Genomic DNA, 24,748 nt, shown 5'->3' with positions numbered 1-24,748 from the left:
ATGCTATATGTGCGTCGTACTGTTTTGACGATGGCTCAAGAAACTCACACATTCACGTCTCATTAGTTTCTCTGTGTCCGTCCTGCTGGTCTTGAACCCCCTATTGATGTTGGTCACATACATTACAAGTTGCGGTGAGCTACTTAGGAGCTGACATCTTATGGAGACCTGTCCTCTACCCATGAAATTCCTAAAGATTGGTTGGGAAGCAGTCCCATGCCCGAACTTCGTTGAAAGAGGCTCACCGCAAACCACCTGGACAATTGTTTGGTTCAGTATCAGTCTTCCGATTCTGCCGATGCGCGTAGCGTCGTCGTGGTATAAGGTAGTAAATAACTTGGCTCCAGCGAAGGAGCGACTTTTCCGTATAGGGCTTAGTGACACGGATTTATCTCCAGATACGACACGACATCGCTTTACATGTCATATAGAAACTGGTTTCGGATCAGGTCACAACTGACCTTCCTTACTTGATCTTCTGTGGCTGCATACTCTACGGATATCATATTGCGCCCGGATTCTCCTTCTTTCTACGGTCAAAATCCCATACCATTATGTGGTTGCTAGGACACTTCGTTCATTATGTTATAGAAAGCGTTGGGAAAGCTCACATGAACTTCATACAGTACATGGTCACTGCCTATTGGACATGCTTGCGAACGCTTCGATATCGAGACTTCTTTGCAAACATCTTGAATCTTGTTTTCCGTCAGGAAGTTGTTAGTTAATTTAATTTTTCTGGTAAGTTTTTTTTTTCTTTGTTATGTATGTTCCCATCTGATTTGCTTAGGCTTGTCCTCTCCTGCTTTCCCTGTTCGGTATGTTTTGTATATTGACTCAGCATCACTCCAGTTCTATTGTAAAATGTGTGTAGAGGATGTATAGATACACATGAGGGTCTACAATTCCTGCACTCAGATTGGGATTTTCTTACTTTATTATTTCGAATGTAATCTGGTTTCGTTTTCCTTCTACTCTTAAATTCTATTACAAACTATAAAAATAAAGAAAAATACAAACTAACGAAAAATTAAGAAATTAGTAAAAAATACATACGAGGTGCATTCAAGTTCTAAGGTATGCGCATTGTTTTAAAATGAGGCCACGTTCATTGTCAATACGTCCCAGAGATGGCAGCACCGTACGGCAGATGGAATTTTACCGCCAACGGCGAGAATGAGAACTGTTTTAAATACTAAAAATGGCGACGTTTTCCTTACTTGAACAGCGTGCAATCATTCGTTTTCTGAATTTGCGTGGTGTGAAACCAATTGATATACATCGACAGTTGAATGAGACATGTGGTGATGGAGTTACGGATGTGTCGAAAGTGCGTTCGTCGGTGCGACAGTTTAATGAAGGCAGAGCATCGTGTGACAACAAACCGAAACAACCTCGGGCTCGCACAAGCCGGTCTGACAACATGATCGAAAAAGTGGAGACAATTGTTTTGGGGGATCGTCGAATGACTGTTGAACAGATTGCCTCCAGAGTTGGCATTTCTGTGGGTTCTGTGCACACAATCCTGCATGACGACCTGAAAATGCGAAAAGTGTCATCCAGGTGGGTGCCACGAATGCTGACGGACGACCACATGGCTGCCCATGTGGCATGTTGCCAAGCAATGTTGACGCGCAACGACAGCATGAATAGGACTTTCTTTTCGTCGGGTGTGACAATGGATGAGACGTGGATGCCATTTTTCAATCCAGAAACAAAGCGCCAGTCAGCTCAATGGAAGCACACAGATTCACCGCCGCCAAAAAAATTTCGGGTAACCGCCAGTGCTGAAAAAATGATGGTGTCCATGTTCTGGGACAGCGAGGGCGTAATCCTTACCCATTGCGTTCCAAAGGGAACTACGGTAACAGGTGCATCCTACAAAAATGTTTTGAAGAACAAATTTCTTCCTGCACTGCAACAAAAACGTCCGGGAAGGGCTGCGCGTGTGCTGTTTCGCCAAGACAACGCACCCGCACATCGAGCTAACGTTACGCAACAGTTTCTTCGTGATAACAACTTTGAAGTGATTCCTCATGCACCCTACTCACCTGACCTGGCTCGTAGTGACTTTTGGCTTTTTCCAACAATGAAAGACACTCTCCGTGGCCGCACATTCACCAGCCATGCTGCTATTGCCTCAGCGATTTTCCAGTGGTCAAATCAGACTCCTAAAGAAGCCTTCGCCGCTGCCATGGAATCATGGCGTCAGCGTTGTGAAAAATGTGTACGTTGGCAGGGCGATTACGTCGAGAAGTAATGCCAGTTTCATGGATTTCGGGTGAGTAGTTAATTAGAAAAAAAATCGGAGGCCTTAGAACTTGAATGCACCTCGTATAAAAATAATTGTTGATACATATCACGTGAACTTGGTGGTTGTTTATGAGCTATATTCTGGGCTTATTATTATTATTTCTTTCCTTTCTCAGACGTTATGTCTGGTTAAAAATGGAAAGTGACGCAGACCTTGATCAGGCGTGACTTCCTTTTAATTGTACGGTACATGTTACACTGCATTTAGGAACTTTCGGGTAATTGAACATGTATCAATAATTACAAGTTTCTGTAGTTGTATGTATACGTTTGGATGTAGCTGTATTGCGTTGATGTACTAGAGGATATTGTGTGGTACGACTCCTGTAGTTGATAGTATAATTGGTATAATGTCAACTTTATCCTGATGCCACATGTCCTTGATTTCCTCAGCCAGGTGGATATATTTTTCAATTTTTTCTCCTGTTTTCTTCTGTATATTTGTTGTATTGGGTATGGATATTTCGATTAGTTGTGTTAATTTCTTCTTTTTATTGGTGAGTATGATGTCGGGTTTGTTATGTGGTGTTGTTTTATATGCTATAATGGTTCTGTTCCAGTATAATTTTTTATTCATCATTCTCCAGTACATTCTGTGGTGCTTACTTGTGTGTGGGAATGTGTTGTTTTATTAGTTTATGTTGTATGGCAAGTTGTTGATGTATTATTCTTGCTACATTGTCATGTCTTCTGGTGTATTCTGTATTTACTAGTATTGTACATCCGCTTGTGTTGTGATCTTCTGTTTCTGTTTGTTGTTTGCGAAGTCTGCATTTATCTGTTGTGGTATTGGGATGTCACTGTACATATTGCCTTTTGTAAAATATGGCGTTTCAGTCTTCGATCGCTATTCTTTATTCTCAATAACCGGTTTCGGGCTAGCTGCCCATCTTCAGATCTGTTAGACAATGTTAAAAATGTAATTAATAAGAGAGATACAGTTAGCGATAAAAATATCTTAGTTTACAAAAAGAAATTTTGGAACGTATTAAATGCCAACATACCATATGTTGTAGTTACAGAGTAACTTGTCCGTACAGAACACACAGTTCACTGTCATAAGTAAAGTAAAATTCAATCTGTTAAAACATTATATCGCAGTATTTAAGAGTAACCTGATTGGTAACAGCAAAAAGTGCCCTCTACCTATAACAATTGTGCATCTGTCATTATTTCGCCGTATATATTATGGCGAATATTCTTTTTAATAAAACGATTTTTAAGGTAATAACATATGAATAATCATTTTGAGTGGACCATGAAACGAAAAATTTTTATGAATGACTTTGAGAACAAAGTTTTTAGCTCTTTTCCAGAAATTAAGGAGAAGTTAATTTATTACAGACGGTATGTTGACGACACTATTTTATTATTCAAAGGGGAAAAAGAAGACGTAGAGGAAATGACTAAAGTTTTAAACGAGCAGCATCCAAAAATCCAATTCACACTAGAAATGGAAAACAATGGGGCGATTAACTATTTAGATTTGACTGTCAGAAAGTAGGGAGGCAGGCACGTTTTCGGCGTCTATAGAAAAGACACTTGCTCCGACAACATCATAGTAGCGACGTCGCACCACCCGGCACAGCATAAAAGAGCGTACTTTTATGCAATGTGCAACAGAGCCCTCAGATTGCCACTACAGGAAGATGAGTTGCAGAAAGAACTGGATATTATTAAGCAAGTAGCAGCAGCTAACGGATACAGGACACAAGATGTTACACGTATGTTTAATAAAATCAAAAACAGATCCGCGGGCATCAGTAGCGATTCTAGGAAAATTAAAGTTAAGAAGAAGTTTGTCACCCTGACATACAAAGGGCGTGTGTCGGAAAGAATTGCTAAATGCTTTCCAAAAAACATCGCAGTGGCATTTCAGAACCAAGGGCAAATGGCACACAGATTAAGACATAAACCAGCAACGACGAAACAAATGAAATACAATAAATCCGGAGTGTATAAGATTAAATGTGCTGAATGTGACAGTTATTATATAGGACAAACAGGGCGGAATTTTGAAATTCGATACAGGGAACATTGCAGTCATAGCAATCGAACAGCATTTGGAACACATGTAAAAGAGAGTAGACATGAAGTGAGTAATATAAATGATCAAATGGAGGTGCTACATAAAGCTCCAAAAAGTCTCTATCTCAACGTGCTCGAAGAGATTGAAATATACGCACATCACAATAAAACCCCAGACCTACTACTTAATGAGCAAAGTGATTTTATGCACAGGAATTATTATGAGATTTTTAAAGACCTGTTTTAGGCTTCCTCTTGAATGCAACAGCACGCCCCAGTAAGAAACAGCTACAGCGGAACGGCCCTCAGCGTACTGGCGGCGAGGTGAATTGGGCGCGGCGCAAGGCGACTCGGCGTGGCGTTGTATACGTTCTGACGTAGGGAAATCCACTCCACCACCAATCAAAAACAAAGAAGAGCAAACGCACATTTTCGGAAGAATGTCTACATTTTAATTATATTTTATTTTCTCTATAAAAAATTTTTAAATTAATGTAAAAATTTTTCGTTTCATGGTCCACTCAAAATGATTATTCATATGTTATTACCTTAAAAATTGTTTTATTAAAAAGAATATTCGCCATTAATATATACGGCGAAATAATGACAGATGCACAATTGTTATAGGTAGAGGGCACTTTTTGCTGTTACCAATCAGGTTACTCTTAAATACTGCGATATAATGTTTTAACAGATTGAATTTTACTTTACTTATGACAGTGAACTGTGTGTTCTGTACGGACAAGTTACTCTGTAACTACAACATATGGTATGTTGGCATTTAATACGTTCCAAAATTTCTTTTTGTAAACTAAGATATTTTTATCGCTAACTGTATCTCTCTTATTAATTACATTTTTAACATTGTCTAACAGATCTGAAGATGGGCAGCTAGCCCGAAACCGGTTATTGAGAATAAAGAATAGCGATCGAAGACTGAAACGCCATATTTTACTTAATGAACGATCGCGGACCTCCCAGTGAGACAACCATGTCTTGTTTTGATAAATATTGCCTTTTCTTAGCCATGTGTTGGATGCGTCTTGATCGATGTGTGGCTGTGTTAGATGATATGGCATTTGCCATGTAGTGTTTTCTTTTTCCAATTTACTTTCTTCACATCTGTTGATGTTATGTGATTCAAAGGGTTGTAGAAGTGGGTGTGGAATTGCTATGGTGTAGCTGATGTATTTATATGAGTGATTGCTTTGTGTATTTTGCTAGTTTCTGCTCGTTCTATAAAGAATTTTCTGAAATTGTCTGCCTGTCCATAATGTAGGTATTTTATTTCGATAAATCCCCCTTCCGCCTTCCTTTCTGCTTAATGTGTATCTTTCTGTTGCTGAATGTATGTGATGTATTCTATATTTGTGGCATTGTGATCGTGTAAGTGTATTGAGTGCTTCTAGGTCTGTGTTACTCCATTTCACTAGTCCAAATGAGTAGGTCAATATTGGTATAGCATAAGTATTTATAGGTTTTCTCTTGTTTCTTGCTGTCAATTCTGTTTTCAGTATTTTTGTTAGTCTTTGTCTATATTTTTCTTTTAGTTCTTCTTTAATATTTGTATTGTCTATTCCTATTTTTTGTCTGTATCCTAGATATTTATAGGCCTCTATTTTTTCCATAGCTTCTACGCAGTCGCTGCGGTTATCCATTATGTAATCTTTTTGTTTAGTGTGTTTTCCCCTGACTATGCTATTTTTCTTCCATTTTTCTGTTCCAAAAGCCATATTTATATCATTGCTGAATACTTCTGTTATCTTTAGTAATTGGTTGAGTTGTTGATTTGTTGCTGCCAGCAGTTTTAGATCATCCATGTATAGCAAATGTGTGATTTTGTGTTGGTATGTGGTGGTGTTATTATATCCATAATTTGTATTGTTTAGCTTGTTGGATAGTGGGTTTAGGGCAAGTCAGAACAAGAAAGGACTTATTGAGTCTCCTTGGTATATTCTACACTTAATCTGTATTGGCTGTGATCTTATATTATTTGAATTTGTTTGGATATTAAGTGTGGTTTTCCAATTTTTCGTTACTATGTTTAGGAACTGTATCAATTTAGGATCTACTTTGTATATTTCGAATATTTGTAGCAACCATGAGTGGGGTACACTATCAAAAGCTTTTTGGTAATCAATGTATGTGTAGTGTAGCGACCTTTGCTTAGTTTTAGCTTGATATTTCACCTCTGCATCTATTATCAGTTGCTATTTACATCCTCGTGCTCCTTTGCAGCAGTCCTTTTGTTCTTCATTTATAATTTTGTTCTGTGTTGTATGTGTCATTAATTTCTGTGTAATGACTGAAGTTAATATTTTGTATATTGTTGGTAGGCATGTTATGGGGCGATATTTTGCTGGGTTTGCTGTGTCTTGCTTGATCTTTAGGTTTCAGATAAGTTGTTCCTTGTGTAAGTGGATCAGGGACTGTGTATGTGTCTGCAATGTAACTGTTAAATAATTTAGGTAGATGTGAATGTGTTGAGGTGAACTTCATTAGCCAGAAATTTGCTATTTTATCTTTTCCAGGGGCTTTGCAATTGTGTGTAGAATTAATTGCTTGGGTGACTTCATGTTGCAAAATTATCACTTCAGGCATTTGTGGTATCATCTTGTATGTGTCTGTTTCTGCTTGTATCCACTATGCATGTCTGTTATGTTGTACTGGGTTTGACCATATGTTGCTCCAGCAGTGTTCCATGTCTGTTATGTTTGGTGGATTGTCTATTTAAATGTGCGTGTTATCTATTGTCTGGTAAAATTTCTCTTGGTTTGTGTTGAATGTTTGGTTTTGTGTCCTTCTATTTTCACTTTTTTTGTATCTTCTAAGTCGTTTGGCCCATGCTTGTACTTTCTGCTTCTTTTCATCTAACTGCTCTATCGCTTCTTTTGGTGAGATTTTACTTAAACTTTTTCATTTTTTGTCTGATATTTCATTTCTTATAAATTGCGTTAGCTGTCCGATGTCTTTTCTCAGTTTTTCTATTCTGATCTGTAGTCTGTGTTGCCCCCCCCCCCCCCCCCCATGAACCCTGGACCTTGCCGTTGGTGGGGAGGCTTGCGTGCCTCAGCGATACAGATAGCCGTACCGTAGGTCCCACCACAACGGAGAGGTATCTGTTGAGAGGCCAGACAAACGTGTGGTTCCTGAAGAGGGGCAGCAGCCTTTTCAGTAGTTGCAAGGGCAACAGTCTGGATGATTGACTGATCTGGCCTTGTAACAATAACCAAAACGGCCTTGCTGTGCTGGTACTGCGAACGGCTGAAAGCAAGGGGAAACTACAGCCGTAATTTTTCCCTAGGACATGCAGCTTTACTGTATGATTAAATTATGATTGCGTCCTCTTGGGTAAAATATTCCGGAGGTAAAATAGTCCCCCATTCGGATCTCCGGGCGGGGACTACTCAAGAGGATGTCGTTATCAGGAGAATGAAAACTGGCGTTCTATGGGTCGGAGCGTGGAATGTCAGATCCCTTAATCGGGCAGGTTGGTTAGAAAATTTAAAAAGGGAAATGGATAGGTTTGAAGTTAGATGTAGTGGGAATTAGTGAAGTTCAGTGGCAGGAGGAACAAGACTTCTGGTCAGGTAACTACAGAGTTATAAATACAAAGTCAAATAGGGGTAATGCAGGAGTAGGTTTAATAATGAATAGGAAAACAGGAATGCGGGTAAGCTATTACAAACAGCATAGTGAACGCATTATTGTGGCCAAGATAGATACGAAGCCCACACCTACTACAGTAGTACAAGTTTATATGCCAACTAGCTCTGCAGATGACGAAGAAATTGAAGAAATGTATGATGAAATAAAAGAAATTATTCAGATAGTGAAGGGAGACGAAAATTTAATAGTCATGGGTGACTGGAATTCGAGTGTAGGAAAAGGGAGAGAAGGAAACATAGTAGGTGAATATGGATCGGGGCTAAGAAATGAAAGAGGAAGCCGCCTGGTAGAATTTTGCACAGAGCATAACTTAATCATAGCTAACACTTGGTTTAAGAATCATGAAAGAAGGTTGTATACATGGAAGAACCCTGGAGATACTAAAAGGTATCAGATAGATTATATAATGGTAAGACAGAGATTTAGGAACCAGGTTTTAAATTGTAAGACATTTCCAGGGGCAGATGTGGACTCTGACCACAATCTATTGGTTATGACCTGTAGATTAAAACTGAAGAAACTGCAAAAAGGTGGGAATTTCAGGAGATGGGACCTGGATAAACTGAAGGAACCAGAGGTTGTACAGAGTTTCAGGGAGAGCATAAGGGAACAATTGACAGGAATGGGGGAAAGAAATACAGTAGAAGAAGAATGGGTAGCTTTGAGGGATGAAGTAGTGAAGGCAGCAGAGGATCAAGTAGGTAAAAAGACGAGGTCTAGTAGAAATCCTTGGGTAACAGTAGAAATATTGAATTTAATTGATGAAAGGAGAAAATATAAAAATGCAGTAAATGAAGCAGGCAAAAAGGAATACAAACGTCTCAAAAATGAGATCGACAGGAAGTGCAAAATGGCAAAGCAGGGATGGCTAGAGGACAAATGTAAGGATGTAGAGGCTTATCTCACTAGGGGTAAGATAGATACTGCGTACAGGAAAATTAAAGAGACCTTTGGAGATAAGAGAACGACTTGTATGAATATCAAGAGCTCAGATGGAAACCCAGTTCTAAGCAAGGAATGGAATGCAGAAAGGTGGAAGGAGTATATAGAGGGTCTATACAAGGGCGATGTACTTGAGGACAATATTATGGAAATGGAAGAGGATGTAGATGAAGATGAAATGAGAGATACGATACTGCGTGAAGAGTTTGACAGAGCACTGAAAGAGCTGAGTCGAAACAAGGCCCCCGGAGTAGACAACATTCCATTGGAACTACTGATGGCCTTGGGAGAGCCAGTCCTGACAAAACTCTACCATCTGGTGAGCAAGATGTATGAAACAGGCGAAATACCCTCAGACTTCAAGAAGAATATAATAATTCCAATCCCAAAGAAAGCAGGAGTTGACAGATGTGAAAATTACCGAACCATCAGTTTAATAAGTCACAGCTGCAAAATACTAACACAAATTCTTTATAGACGAATGGAAAAACTAATAGAAGCCAACCTCGGGGAAGATCAGTTTGGATTCCGTAGAAACACTGGAACACGTGAGGCAATACTGACCTTACGATTTATCTTAGAAGAAAGATTAAGGAAAGGCAAACCTACGTTTCTAGCATTTGTAGACTTAGAGAAAGCTTTTGACAATGTTGACTGGAATACTCTCTTTCAAATTCTAAAGGTTGCAGGGGTAAAATACAGGGAGCGAAAGGCTATTTACAATTTGTACAGAAACCAAATGGCAGTTATAAGAGTCGAGGGACATGAAAGGGAAGCGGTGGTTGGGAAGGGAGTAAGACAGGGTTGTAGCCTCTCCCCGATGTTATTCAATCTGTATATTGAGCAAGGAGTAAAGGAAACAAAAGAAAAATTCGGAGTAGGTATTAAAATCCATGGAGAAGAAGTAAAAAGTTTGAGGTTCCCCGATGACATTGTAATTCTGTCAGAGACAGCAAAGGACTTGGAAGAGCAGTTGAATGGAATGGACAGTGTCTTGAAAGGAGGATATAAGATGAACATCAACAAAAGCAAAACGAGGATAATGGAATGTAGTCGAATTAAGTCGGGTGATGCTGAGGGAATTAGATTAGGAAATGAGACACTTAAAGAAGTAAAGGAGTTTTGCTATTTGGGGAGCAAAATAACTGATGATGGTCGAAGTAGAGAGGATATAAAATGTAGACTGGCAATGGCAAGGAAAGCGTTTCTGAAGAAGAGAAATTTGTTAACATCGAGTATAGATTTAAGTGTCAGGAAGTCATTTCTGAAAGTATTTGTATGGAGTGTAGCCATGTATGGAAGTGAAACATGGACGATAAATAGTTTGGACAAGAAGAGAATAGAAGCATTCGAAATGTGGTGCTACAGAAGAATGCTGAAGATTAGATGGGTAGATCACATAACTAATGAGGAAGTACTGAATAGAATTGGGGAGAAGAGAAGTTTGTGGCACAACTTGACCAGAAGACGGGATCGGTTGGTAGGACATGTTCTGAGGCATCAAGGGATCACCAACTTAGTATTGGAGGGCAGCGTGGAGGGTAAAAATCGTAGAGGGAGACCAAGAGATGAATACACTAAGCAGATTCAGAAGGATGTAGGTTGCAGTAGGTACTGGGAGATGAAGAAGCTTGCACAGGATAGAGTAGCATGGAGAGCTGCATCAAACCAGTCTCAGGACTGAAGACCACAACAACAACAACAACAACAACAGTCTGTGTTGCCATATTGGTTTTGACGGTTTCTTCTGTGTGTCGGTTGGTTCTGATCTCTGCCTAGTGTGTATATTTAGTGTAGTGAGCGCTCCCATATAAACCAGTAGTTGTAACTCTTCCATAGTTGTATTTTCATTTATTTTGTTGTGTATGTTTGTGTTGATAGTTGTTATTGTTGTTTCGACTTTTGGGTTATTTGGTGGTCTGTGCAAGAATGGTCTAATGTCTGTATTTGTGTCATTGTATTCTATATACGTCAGCTGAAATTCTTCTTCTATATCTAACATGTGTGTCACTTCGTGTTCTATTTCTGCTTGTTCTGGTGGCTGTCTTAAGATTTCGTTTTCCTCTGATTGTTTAATTGATGCATGTTGTTCTTTGTTTGTTTGTTCTGGGAGGTTTGAGTCCATTACTGTATTTTCTTCTTCTGATTGCACATTATTTTGTTCCAGTATTTGTTGTACTTGTTGTTTGATGTTTTCTTATTCTGACTGGGCTATCCTGTTATTTTTGGTTATTACACGGATCTAGATAGTCAGCTAGTCGTTGTTCTGTTAAAAATTTTAATTCTGGGTATCTGATAATAAATGTTGTGTATACTTGTGTTCTGTATCCAGTTGTGTTGGTTCCTAAGTTTGTTGCTTGGTAATAACAGAACATCTGACCATCTCATTCTCTTTGTTTTCCTTCTAGAGTGGTTGCAGGAAGCGTATCCTGCAAAACACCTCTATTTGGATTTAAATAATTTTCCGTGTGGCTAGCAGTGTCATTGCCATTGTGGACGGGCATAGGGTTCAAGCGTCGTCCCCAACCATGACAGCGCTTGTCCGAGGCTTCATTAGTTCTGTCCTGAACCAACTAATCACACTAAAAGGGGGGTTAGCCCTATTAGTGGTTTGTTCTTTTCGTCGTCTTTTACGACTGGCAGAACATACCAGAGGCCTATTCTTTTCCCGCGCCTCCATAGGGTTTATTATTATTATTATTATTATTATTATTATTATTATTCTGTTATCATAGTGACTTTTTTCTCCCATTAGCAGGTGACATTGCATGATGATTTGACAATGTTCTACTGAAGTGTCATGATAGTACCAAGTCATTATGATAAATGAAAGACAGATGGTAAAGCACTTGCCCTCGAAAGGCAAAGGTCCCGAGTTCGAGTCTCGGTCCGCACACAGTTTTAATCTCCCAGGAAGTTTCATATCAGCGCACATTCCGCTACAGAGTGAAAATTTCATTGAAGGGCACTAATAACCCGTCGTTTGAGCTTTCTAAAACAGACATCATAGTATTCCTCCTCTGTCAATTTATACACCGGACGATACATTATTGTTTATATACACTAATGCCATTTCCTGACTTAAACGGGTTAATTTGAAAAGTGGGACTTTCCTATCGAATATGTTGTTTTTCTGTGTGAAGGCTTTGGTACAAAGCTGCTAACACAACACCGTCAAAATAAATCACATGCTATGGATCACGGCACTTGTTGTAACATCCGTCGCCTATTCAAATATCCCTTCGTAAAATGTCGACACTATAGCCCCCGACGAACATAGTGCCGAGTTATACAGATGAATCCTAATAATTCCGATTCAGAACTGTACAAGGTTAAAAGATGCAGTAGTTTTTAAGGGATCGCAAATTATAGGGAAAAGTGGACTAACTGCGTGCAGCAAATTGATCCAAATAGTTTTGGTGAAGAATCCCGAAGAGTTGCAATTTTGAAAAGTTCGGGGTCTTGCATTGTGCGGGAAGGTATTTTTATGCATTTTGAGCAGGTAGGGGTAACCGCCTTCTCTTGAATGTTTGATATTATTCATATTTTCACATGCACTATGGAATCCTTAATGAAATGTTATACTAAACTGTCTGTTGTTATCTTATCAATTCTAAGTAGGAAATAGTGTTGTTTAAAGTGACTTATTTTTCGGTAGCAGGTAGTAGCAATAATACAGCTTCTGGACATTAGCATACAAGTACAAAGTGTTGTCTGCCTCCACACATATGGCATCTTCGTCTTGCGCGGGCGAGCTCTCTGTGGTTGGTTTCGTGGTAGTGACGGTGGTTTGTTGTGGATGGGTGACGGTGGTTGGTTGTGGGTTGGCGACGGTGGTCGACTCTTCTGGTTGTCCGTGGACCTCCACCACTGTTACCAGGGCTGAAGAAGTTAATAAACATAATTACAGAATGCGGTTTTGTCTACTGCGTGTTAGTGCCACTCTATCATGTAGCAGTGCATCAGTACCGTCTGGCAATGTGACTCCACTCTCTCTTAATGTGCAAATATTGAGATACAACGCACTCTAAGGACTCATAGCACGACTTTGGCGCTTGCTAAAATACCTCCACTGGACGGTAATGATGCCCTATTGGCTGGCAGTGTGAGTCTGAGGCTGGTAGTCTCTATGACGTACATGAAAACCAATGTGACTACAGTCACGTAAGTTACAGTATGACAATACCGAATATTTGTGACATTATTTAGAAAACCTGAAGACGTACTGTCTCGCAACAAGAGAGCCTCAGGGTTTAATGCAAATACGACAGACAGAAAGGAAATTACCTTTCCCAATTAGCAAACAAAAGAATTACAGATGTAGAGCGAATGAGGCAATGAATAACAAAATCAAGTGATAGTTTTGGTTACAGGTATTTTGCCCAGAGAATTTTTTTCAAGCAGGAGGAAATGAATGACAGTACATATAACATACTCTGTTATCTTCTCCATCCCTGATGGATTCGTTGAGTTAATTCATTCACAGTGTAACGTAACACACACGCTGGCGAGCTATTCAGCAATCTAAACTTATTGGAACTTTAGAATTGTACGTTTTGACTTGGCTGAAGAGCCGAGGGAAGGGCAGATGGCTGCACCAGCTTCGTTCGCCACGTTCCCACCGGCGAGCAAGCTGCCGAAGACATGATATCCGTAGTTTATTGCAGGCATGGAAGAGGTGGGGTGAGCGCTAAATTACACGGAAGACACTAGCCACCATCACTAAATCCTCACATCCTTGTTTCTCTTATTTATTGAATTATTATATTTCACTTTTTTTACATTGTGGAAACATGCCAGATCATCACATTCTCCACAGTTACTCGGAACATGACATTCCTCGTACTTCACGATTAGTAAAAAAGTCATATGTAAAACTTATAACGTTATTTTTTCTTATGTAATTAAATATTTAATTTTGTCCATATGAAATACTCTCGTCACTTGAAAGTGTTTAATTATACGTAATGTAATATCAGCAGTGGTTGAGCTGCTCTAGGCGCTGCAGTCTGGCGCCGCGTGACCGCAATGGCCGCAGGTTCGAATACTGCCTCTGGCATGGATGTATGTGATGTTCTTAGGTTATTAGGTTTAAGTAGTTCTAAGTTCTAGGGGACTGATGACCTAAGCAGTTAAGTCCCATAGTGCTCAGAGCCATTTGAACCATAATAGCAGCGTTGAATATAGCACTAAGACGCTTCTATCGCACAGGCTACCTTTCTTTCCTAGCTTCTTTTAAGAATCATTACTTGATCAATTATCATAGGCACTTGTGCACAAATTTCATGTATTATTTAATTATGGGTAAACAATTAAACATTGGAAAATGTACGTTATCTTAGGGGGAACGGAAGACGAAGACTTTAAACTCGACATAGATGTTATAATTATAACGTCTACATGTTTCATAAGGATGATGCATAAGTTCGAAGCGTTTTTGTTTTTCATGTTGTTATTCCAATTGCTATGGATATCTTTATCGAATGTCATTTGGTATTTGTAGTTCACTGTTGCCGTCTGCATTTACAGATTGTCAGTTTGTCATTTGGAGATAATGAGTGGAGCTGTAGATGCAATAAAATGGAGTGTCAAGTGCAGAAATCGGAACATTCCCGGCGTATACTTTTGTTTGAACTAAATAGAGGGGTGACAGCAGTGGAAGTAGACAGCACAGGGTATAGGGATAATACTACTGGACTGAGCAGTGAAATGGTTATCTCGTTGTATGAGGATCGTTTTGGCAGTAGTGATTCCATGTTCAGGAAGACCTTCGGGTTTGATGAAGATAGTTTAAACGCATTATTTCACAAGTACCGGTCAGTTTACTCATTAACTCGGAAATGTGATAAACTGTGATTACTCCACCATCGTACGACAGTTGCATGCAATGGAGCAGCTTCCAAGTCGTGTGTATTGGTACCAGATGCTCAGAGCCAAAATCACAAAAATTAGTGGGCGGCCATATGTCCATCTGTGCTTGCTCGTCATCCATTGGCTCGTGAACAGAACCTATTATTCCTACACTGTGTCGTTACTGCTGATTAGAAATGGTGCCTTTATGCTAACATAAGGAAAAGAAACAATTGGTTGAGCTAAAACAAAGCAGCAACTCCCTGTAAAAAGACCTACACGCACCCACGAATGATAATGTTACACATGTGGTGGAAGAGCGATGGAGTAACCATCTCTGCTGGCATTTATTCTCAACAGCTGAGATATCTTGCAGACGTAATGCAAGAATAACGACCAGCAGGACTGCGTGAAGTGATGCTACATCTGATAACCAGCGTCCATAATTTTCCTAGACTGACAAGAAACAGCATGCAAGAGTTGGGTTGGGAAGTAATTACCCACCATCTTATTCATTCGATCTTGTGCCATCAGTATGTCTCCTTTTCCGCTTTCTATCGAACAACGTTCATGAAACCTGCTTGCCGGATGAAAATGCACTCCGAATATGGCTCAAAGAGGTCTTCGCCTGAAAAACCACTTGATTTCTGTAGTCGCTGAATAGAAAAGTTACCCTAGCATTGGCAGACTGTTGTAAACAGTGAAGGAGAAAATATTACTGGCTAAATCCTCTGTTATGTGTATCTGTTCTGTTTACTAAAATTATGGAAAAACGGTACCAACATATGCAGAAACCCAATTTATTGGGTCCATAGGTCCACTTTCTAAATATTGCGTTCGTTGTGAGTTTCGGCATTGAATCCGAGGACTTATATGTCCGAGAGGGCAGTAACTCGTTGTCGTTGTGAGCTGAGGGGTCATTCCGTGTCAGACTGTCACGCTGTGTGGAACGGTATTGCAGGTAGTTTGTATGTTGGGGTGGTGTCAGTGGTTTTGCGACCTATGAAGTGATTGTAGAGTGATAAGCGGCTACTCATGTACTTGAACAATTCTTAACGCTTACAAAATCTTAAGTCAAATGAGATTTGGGAACAGTGAGGCTGCTGTGACATTAATATTTCGTGATGGTTAGGCGACGTACGATTTTGGACTTTGACTGATTACAGTCAGAGTAGTGGAACAATACCAATACAAACCCACATTTCATCCAGTCTTCATCATCATCACTGTGTCCAGATAATTTATAAATCTCTCTCCCTACATTATACCCTGAACAAAGAGATCTACATCTAAAGATAGATCACTACCTTGGCATTGCTGGAATTCACACGTAAGTGCCTGGCAGAAGAGTCATCGAACCACTTTTTTACTTCACTGTTCCACTATTGGACCGTGTGCGAGCTGATTTACGACGCCATACTCTCCTACCACCTGAACAGCAAATGATTTATGTCATCCTCACCCTCCCCTTGCCACAATAGGGAAAACTTGGTTCTAGGACAGACAGTAGATCATGTATGACACTTGGAAGTCAAACTAGAGCTATGATTAAAATGCAGGATTAACTGTTCCTAATTGTATAATATCTTAATGTCTCCCCCATCCCTCTCGGACAAGTTAAGTTCAAGGAGAAATATTCTCCTTGTTCCGCCAAGATTGTATCCGATATGACAGACCCCATCTAAAATCGCAAATCCAATATAGGCAACGAAGTGTCGCAGGGCAGGTGGAATTAATCATGAAGGGCTTCTTGCAGTAGATCAAACGTCACCCCTGTTCAAATTAAGTCTGTCTATATGGTATCACCATCAAGTATGGCGATGAAAATGGTGATTGGCCAAAGGATGGTTACCTATGTGACTTGTAATTAGCAAAAAGCAACTCGTGCACTCATTTATCATACCATCTATAATAGCGAGAGTTGTGGTATGATTTACAAGGCCACTTAAACAAAATTCCAAAATTATTTATTTTAGTTTCATAGCAATTAGACTGTGTAAGCATAGTACATTTTTTGTACTTTTAACGTCCTGCACCACATATATTGTTACATGATACAGTAGTGACAACACACTTGACACAAAGAGTTATTTTAAACACGGTGATTCATTTTGTAAGTTGCAATATGGATGGACTTCAACTAATTTTAGTACCTTCATGCTACACGTTAGTCAACCTGTGTGAGAAAATTACACTAGTTGTATATTTAATAGAAGTTCTTTACATGGTCAAGAATAGTAGGATGGAGGGGGTAGGCGGGAGGGGAAGCCGATCTCTAATATGCCTTGTCATGCTTGATACCCTTTTCGAGGCGTGTTGTATTCCATTGCAGTAGTTAACATGCAACAGAAAAATTAAGGCAACATGTTGAGCATTATAAGGGCTTCCAGGTATGCTTTAGAGTCATACATACTTATTGCGTGTTATATTTATTTAGAAACTGAAGAAGAAACGTTTGGTAATATGAATCGTGGATCAGGAACGTTCGTGAATGTTTACTTCAACAAATATCACGCTAACAGCAGGCAGCATAATTTGCACGTCTTCGCCTACTGAACTATGTCTTCAGTAGCACTACATGTGTTTGTATTCCAGGTATTACGTATTTTGATAAAAAGATTTATATGATACGCATGTAGTGCCCATACAAATTTAGCGAAGCAAACCGTTTAATATTCCCCAACTTCAATGAACCAAGGCTTGTTACTGTCATCGGGGCAGTTTATTGAAAGTGTTTAGTTGTAACGTGGCATTGTATGGAATAAAGTGTCGCAATTGCATCTACTTATCAGTAACCAAGAATATCCTCTGAAATCCTCAAAGATTCTGTTATACGAATCGATTTAGACACAAATTGCTTTGCCATGAACGAAGTCCCTTATTAAGATTCTGATCCATTGCATAAATTAGAGATCTTAATAGTTTGCTGCTGCTCTCTAGTTCAATCCCATAGTTTCATAGAAATTGATTAATCCCCTATATTCGTTAAAGTATCAACAAGTGTCGTCTTTCTCCTAATAAATATATAAATATGTGGTGTCATCGCGCTCTTATACATCCAGTGCAGACAATGTTTGCTGCAAATTTCGTTTACTTTCACTGAGCGATTTTTTTTGTCCTAAGAGCATCAAGAGCATCTATAAAATCGGTGTAATATTTCTGAACTATTATGATATATTCCAAATATATATATATATATTCCAAAAATATTATCCAAAACAGCAGCATTTACATTCCATGGTTTAAATTTTCCGTTTTTTTTTTAAATTACAATGAGGAGATAAAAAGAGGACCATAAGGAACTAGAGGGAGAACAAGCATACAATCAGACACCATACCTAAAAATTATGTTATTTCCTACAATATTCTAAACTGGGAAAAAATTCCGGAAACGTGTTGTGCTACGTATGTAAAATAATAAATGGTGAAGGAACCTTATTGTTGTATAATTGAACTGGAACCCGTCTTTTCATTAAGCCAACAAGGGAGATATTGCTACTAGTTCCAGTTTCTATCATTTATGAGACTCATACTTCACTATTTATCAACTGTTAAAAGATTGCAACTCCAAACGTTAACTTAGCCGTATCAAGTAGCTATTAAATGGGAGAACCATGTGATCAAAACTGGTGCCAGAGGCAGGGTTAGTATGAGACTGTTCTGAATGATTCAAAGAACCGACTCGTAGGGGAATATCTTACGTGATCCAGTAACAGACAGGATCTAATAACAGACCCGAATGGGTTTACGTAAAGGAGAGACTGTCACTAAAGAGCAGTTAAGGCTTCAATGACTCCAAGTGTAAAAACGAAGACAAAGAAGTTACGAGATATATGAAAATATTCCTCCTTAGCAGAATAGCAGGAAATAAACTGGCGAGTATTTGAGCTGTCACCATCGAATATTCATCTGCTCTGATGAAGAAGACGTGAAGCACAAATGGATGAAATCTAAAAGTACTGAAAACGCATCTTAACTTGTAGGTACCAAGTAGGCTTGCGATGGATCGCAAAGACTGACCACAGTTCACGTGGTATGTTACTAAGCCCATCCTAAAAGAAGGAGAACTTCAATAGAGATTTAAACGACGGCAGAGCCTTGTTAACAATCACAAGCTGAAGGTAACCATGTGTTTCAAATTAAAATGTCACTAACCGATATGATCAAAAATCCTAAGAAGTATCGGACCTGAAAATGCGTCTACACTACCTATTCAGTCACCTTTTGGTCGTACTGGCACCTAAATGGAAGTTCATGAAGAGAAGGTCGAATTACTGAATTCGGTCTTTCGAAACTGTTTCATCATAGAATGAAGGCTCACCCAATTATCCCATAGCGCTCATTTGGTCGACGTGGACATAATTGATGCGCATAATAGAAATCAAAATTGCTCAATAGTGTAAAAGTAGAAAATCATATGAACCTGGGAGATACTTGTAAGATCATATGCAGAAAATTCTTCCCTTGGAGCAGAAGTTTATCGTAAATTGCAGGACCAACGAAGCTTTCCAGTCGATTTGAAAAAGCGTACGTGATTGGAAATTGGAAATTTGTGGTAAGTTCCCATGGAACGAAAGTGCTGTGGTCATCGGTCCCTAGGTTTAAACACTACTTAATCTAACTTAACAACTTACGCTAAGGACAAGACACACACTCATGTCCGAGGGAGGAGTCGAACCTCCGGCAGGGGGAGCCGCGCGAACCACCGCAAGGCGCCTCACACCGCGCGGCTAAACCGCGCGGCTTCGCATGACTGAAGGCCTAAATCGCTAACGTACAGAGTGATTGAACACGTTTCACATTCACTCATTATGACTATTTTTGGACGACGAGAATCTTCTCCATTAGAAATTCACATGTATTCTGCAAACAGAAATCTCGTGAAAGCTCAGCTCCAGAGCGTGGACAATGTAGTCCACATTAGTTCCTCGTTTCTTTAATTATTCCGAAAGATATTCGATACAGATATGTGTCGCTGTAGATATAACTCAACACATCGCTATTAACGGAACAAAATCGACAGTTGGGAAGACAATTTCAAGAGCACCCAAAAGAAGGGCGACGTAGTCACTAGTGTTCACACTACAGTGTTAAAAAAAGTATTCTATATTTGGAGAGGTGGCACTTTGGATTAAAACATGGCCAAAATGTCAAGTAGATATGTTCTCTGAAATGTATACCACAAGAGCTCTGAGCACTTACTGATTTTTCAAAAGTGGTTCAAATGGCTCTGAGCACTATGCGACTTAACTTCTGAGGTCATCAGTCCCCCAGAACTAAGAACTACTTAAACCTAACTAACCTAAGGACATCACACACATCCATGCCGGAGGCAGGATTCGAACCTGCGACCGTAGCGGTCGCGCGGTTCCAGATTGAAGCGCGTAGAATCGCTCGACCACACCGGCCGGCTATTGATCTTTGTTACTGTGAGAGACGTCTGTTCTAGTGCAGGACGAACGACCTACGGAACGCAGTAAACAAATGAACACGTTCTTCTGTTGTTGTCTGTGAATACAACGTGCAGTAAACATCTGTTAGTGTTTTTGCTCCAAACCGTATTCACAGTTCTGGGTAAGTGGAGCACATTCCTTAATTCTAACAGAACCAATTCGTATTTTTAATAGCTTGTGTCAAAAATTTATGTTACACTTTTTACTCTGAACTTGCCAGCACTAAGGAAGCGTGTTATTACAGAGCGACGGCTCACAAGCATAGGATGTACGCAGCAGCAAGCAGATTACATTACGAGCTCTGTTTGTAACACTACAACCCAGTGCCTCACGTATTCTTCAGCTACTTCATGTCTGGAGTTCAAAACAATTTTCTTGAACTACATATATTTATTAATTTTGTCAGTAATTAGTATCATGAAAATATAATTTATGCTAAAAGAATAAATAAGAAATAATTATGTCAAATCGCTGTAGCAAATACGCTGACAATGTCGGAGATATTTTATTGCACGAAACACGAGTAATATAATTCATGTAACAATAACTTCGTTGGGTTGAGAGAGCGGGTAGAGACGAGTTGTGAAGTTTCTGTGTTCTGGTATAGACGCGTGTGTTGGCGCGGAAATGCCAAATGGAGATTGTGATGGAAATGGTTTTATTATAAGAAGCAAGGCAAAATATCAGTGAGCGAGCACGTGTATGGGCATAGTACACGGTCGCTAGAAGGTTTTTGAAATTAATGAAGACTGCTGCGTGTCGTAGCATAATTATAATTAACATTATTGTAACCCATATTGACGTCTTTAGTGTTCATGTTACGGATCTTTTCTACATTTAAGTTCACACAAGTGAATTTTGCTTATTTGCCGCATTATCTGCCTTGTTCACTATTTGCAAGATTTCAGAATTCGGTCTAACTTCAGTAAAACTTTCATTTATTACGTTTTTTCATTTCTGCCGTTGTTGTACACAGTAAACACTCATGCAGTAACAATTAGTTTGTAACTGTCTATATTCGAAAGGTAATCTTCGGATTAGATACCTTGTTTCTGTTAATAATTTAATCGTTTGTTCACATGTCACAATATTTTTATGCACTGAAGAGTATAGGTGCGATATATACCGTTACATAGAAACCAAATAATGTGGTCTCATTTGTTTTCTCATTTTTCTGCATTCTGTAGACAGTTAGAAATAGCAATGGGTTTACAGTAGACGAGATGTGCTTCGCGGTAGCAAAGATTAAAAAGTGCTCATGCCTCTTAAAGTGTGCATTTTACATACCATGTTTATTGGAATTTTTTGTTGTTTTCGTCCATATAACACTCACTCAAAACATGGAATACATTTTTAACACCCTGTATATAAATGATTTAGTGACAACGGCGGAAGGTTCATGAGATACATCGTGGACGATACTGTTGCCTGTAGTGAGGCTGCAACGTCTGAAGTCTGCAGGAAAATGAAAATCTAAGGAAGCTGGACGATTGGGGGAGATGTTGGAAGTTGACCACGTACGTAATTAAGTATAATGCATTGGGCACAAATAAGTGAAGAGATCCACTACTGTTAAATTACAGTAATGGCGACCAATCACTGGAACTAGAACGTGCCTAGCAGTAATTGTCCGAAGTGTCCTGAAGTGGAACGACCACACAAAACCGGATGCAAGAAAAGCCATTGCCAGTCTCAGAATTATTGGAAAATTCTTAAGACAGTATAATTCTCCTACGAAAGAGATAGCTTGCAAAAAAATCTCTCATTAGGTCCCCGAATACTTCTCATCCGTCTGGAATCGATAGAACAGACATAAAGAAGATACAGTGAAGGGTGACACGTTTAAACAAGGATATGCTTGACGAACTCCACTTATTATCACATCGATATTTGGCAACAGTAGCAAGATTATTACGGCTGTACCTAACACAGTGATATAACATGATGAGTTTCGTTTCTACCACTGCATTCCCGTTTCGTCACTTTTCATGCAAGCTGTTATTTCATCCATAAAGCGAATTTATCTTTATGTCGGTCACTTTTTCTCTACATTTGTTGTTTGGTTAGGACAACTGAATTCTGAGCAAACAATAAAAGTGTGCTACTCAAATTTTCTGGTATGTGGTTCGGTAATTTCTACATTCACAGCTCATTCATTCCTCAGTTTGGTATCCTGTATATTTTCCTATCTTGTGCTACCCTATTCGCCTTGCAAGCCTGTAAAATCCATCATACTTCATTGTCTGTTTAGCGTTGTTTTCGCCTTCGCGTGGCGCTTCGAATTTTCTCTTCGATTGCTCTCTAACTACTCAACGGTGTATAAGTACTATTTTGATACACGCCACGGGGGATTAGCCGAGCGGTCTGAGGCGCTGCAGTCACGGACTTTGCGGCTGGTCCCGGCTTGTAACGGGAAACAAATCGTCATTATCCTTCGACACTAGCCGTCACGTGAATGACGAGACGAGCACTATTCGTAAGAGCTACCTCCAGCTACACAATGCAAAACTGAAATTGCAAATATCTGCTGAAACACCAGAGAAAAAGCACATAACGACTCTTACGAGAGACACTCTGAATAACGTATAGACTGTAAACATATGGCGTCGGTTGTGCGCCATCTTCTACGCTGAGACAGTAGAATGTCTTTTACCATGGAACATGTCATATTTGCAACTCAACTGGTTTTCCTTAATGTACACACAACTTTATCTACCTTTAAAATGGAAATTTCTGTTAGGTTCCAAGGTCTTCAGTTTCAAAATGTATTTAATTGGTAACTAGTTTTTAATAAAGCTTCTGCCTCATTTGATATCACTGACTGAAAAATGGTTCAAATGGCTCTGAGCACTATGCGACTTAGCATCTGTGGTCATCAGTCGCCTAGAACTTAGAACTACTTAAACCTAACTAACCTAAGGACATCACACACATCCATGCCCGAGGCAGGATTCGAACCTGCGACCGTAGCAGTCGCTCGGTTCCAGACTGTAGCGCCTAGAACCGCACGGCCACGCCGGCCGGCTCACTGACTGATTTTTGGCATGTAGTAAAGCAATAATTTAACAGATAAACAATTAATTACGGTACTCATAAGGTAGCCTCGATAGCAGTGTCTTTTAATTTCATATAATATTTGTACCTATGTAGAAGACTACGTTGTAATGGGGAACAAGTTTTCACACTTGGAGAAAACTTCAGTTTCCTGCAGTACGTATCACAATTTCAGAAAAAACCTGCAACACGTTAAAAGTGAATGCCAACATTAAAAACTAGAACAAGAAAATATATTTACCTTCAATTACAGAACTAAATGGCTCTGAGCACTATGGGACTTAACATCTGTGGTCATCAGTCCCCTAGAACGTAGAACTACTTAAACCTAACTAACCTAAGGACATCACACACATCCATGCCCGAGGCAGGGTTCGAACCTGCGACCATAGCGCTCACGCGGTTCCAGACTGAAGCGCCTAGAACCGGACGGCCACACCGGCTGGCTTACAGAACTGGCCACTAGCGAATGTGTGTAAAGTGTTTCCAGTTAAAACATGATCCCCTACGCTTTAGATACCCTCAAAGTCACACAAAAACGGGTTATGTAGCAAGTGGCGATGCTGCTTCACATCTCACTAACATACCACACAGGTACACATACGTACTTAAGATGACAATGTTAAGTTTCTTTGGTTTTCTTTGTAAATGGTGTTTTACCAGTTGCATATGTACTAAATCTTTTCACGGGGACTAGAAAAAGGGACTACAAGAATTTTTTTAAATGTTTTAAATCGTGTGCACAGAGATGTGGGCCATACGGAGCTAAGATCATGGCCAATTTCAGATGCTCTGCTCTTCCCCAAAGGCTTTTCAACAAGCCGATTATCTGCTCGTTCTTCCTATAATTGATCTGAAGCATTACGAACAATGCACACCACTTCATAGCGTCCAGCTTCTGTAAGCTGTAAATTCCGATACTACTGCATCTTATCGCGTATTCTCCCACAATTTTCCTTGCTACTGAATCTTACAAATGCTTATATAGTTATCATTTTATTAGCAGTCTGAGAAGGATATCAACCCATATTTTTCAATTAGTAAGTTTATTTGTCTTCAGTGGCTTCACGAAAAGAGAAAATAAATAACATTAAAAATTCTGGAAACGAAACGATGTGATGAAATTTTGACTTTCGCCTAGAACTAACATGGCAGAAACGACATTCAGTTTCCTGGTACTGACGATACATCACCGTCATGAATGATACAGCCGTTTTATGTTCTAGTGGGGAGATACCAAATCACATTCGGCTATTTTCCTTTAAGTTTTCCAAGGTTACCCGACGCTGCTTAAGGCGCGTGCCTGGCTGGCTTCTATAAATATAGACCCCGCAGATGGCCTTCACCATCATTATCTGAGGTTGTGCTCCGTTTCTGATGACATCGTCGTTTTTCCTCAAGAGGTTCTTCCTCCTGCACGACAAAACACTTCGATATGG

The 24,748-nt window shown here is 39.6% G+C and overlaps 1 long non-coding RNA gene across 2 annotated transcripts in view; it reads right to left on the bottom strand.

Annotated features, from left to right (window-relative positions):
* Positions 1–24,748, bottom strand: part of LOC126236564 (uncharacterized) — a 111,194-nt gene that overhangs the window by 24,997 nt on the left and 61,449 nt on the right. The window contains exon 1 of one of the 2 annotated variants that reach the window (XR_007544956.1): positions 4,580–4,872. The exons of the other annotated variant lie outside the window; for it this stretch is intronic. This is a non-coding gene — a long non-coding RNA (uncharacterized LOC126236564). Of the gene's footprint in view, positions 1–4,579; positions 4,873–24,748 lie in introns of those variants that run through there. 2 annotated transcript variants of the gene reach the window in all.

The sequence above is a fragment of the Schistocerca nitens genome, chromosome 2 (genome assembly GCF_023898315.1).
Source record: "Schistocerca nitens isolate TAMUIC-IGC-003100 chromosome 2, iqSchNite1.1, whole genome shotgun sequence".
Taxonomy (NCBI): Eukaryota; Metazoa; Arthropoda; class Insecta; order Orthoptera; family Acrididae; genus Schistocerca; species Schistocerca nitens.
This window is presented reverse-complemented; position numbering and strand designations above follow the sequence as displayed.